Genomic DNA, 1224 nt, shown 5'->3' on the forward strand with positions numbered 1-1224 from the left:
GCCCAGTATGTGGCCAATTTTTGAAAAAGTTCCATGGGGTGCTGAGTAGAAAGTGTGTGTATTCTTTGGTGCTTGGATGGAATAATCAAAAGATGTCTGTTAGGTCCATTGCATGTATAGTATCATTTAATTCAGACATCTCTCTGTTTATTCTTTATCCAGTTGACCTGTCTAATGGAGACAGTGGGGTATTGAAGTCCCCTACTATTACTGAGTTGGGGTTAATCTGTGTCTTAAAGTCCTATAGTGTTGTTTTTATGAATTTGTGTGCACCAGAATTTGGTGCATATATATTAAGGATTGTAATATCTTCTTGGTTAACTGTTCCTTTGATCACAATGAAGTGACCCTCCTTTTCTCTGATTAGTTTTACTTTGAAGTCTATTTTGTCAGATATTAGAATTGCAACCCCTGCTTGTTTCTTAGTGCCATTTGCTTGGAATATTCTTTCCCATTCTTTCACCTTAAGGTAGTACCTGTCTTTGAAGGTGAGATGGGTTTCTTGTAGACAGCAAAGACATGGATTTTGTTTCTTAATCCATTCACTTAGCCTGTGTCTTTTGACATGGGAGTTCAGTCCATTGATATTTAAGGTTATTATTGAAAGGTATGTATTGGTTGCCATCGTTTTGATTGCTGTTTGTGTTCTCTCTTCTCTGTCTAGTTTTGTGTTTCCTCAATTGTATCTTTGTTTTCTTTCGTTGACCCTGTAGTATAGTTGTTTCTCTCTCTGCTCACTGTATTGCTTCAAGTATTCTTTGAAGGGCTGGTTTTGTGGACATGTATTCTTTCAGGTTATTTGTGTCATGGAAGATTTTTCTTTCCCCCTCAACTATAATACACATTTTTGCCGGGTAAAATCTTCTGGGCTGGCATCTATTGTCATGTAGAACTGGAAATACCTTGGTCCAGGCTCTTCTGGCTTTCATAGTTTGCATTGATAAGTCAGCTGTAATTCTGATGGGCTTTCCTTTGTATGTGACTTGTTTTTCTTTTGCTGCTTTCAGTATTCTCTCTGTTCTGTGCATTTAGTGTTTTTATTATGATATGTCATGGGAAGTTTCTTTTCTGATCCTATTTGGTGTTCTATGTAGTGCTTCCTGTATTTGTATGGGGATGTCTTTCCTGAATTTTGGGAAACTCTCTTCTACAATCCTGCTTAAGATCTGGTCAACACCATTAACCTGAAATTCTTCTCCTTCCTCTATTCCTATGATCCATAGA

The sequence above is a fragment of the Nannospalax galili genome, unplaced genomic scaffold (genome assembly GCF_000622305.1).
Source record: "Nannospalax galili isolate Female #2095 unplaced genomic scaffold, S.galili_v1.0 scaffold305, whole genome shotgun sequence".
Lineage (NCBI taxonomy): Eukaryota > Metazoa > Chordata > Mammalia > Rodentia > Spalacidae > Nannospalax > Nannospalax galili.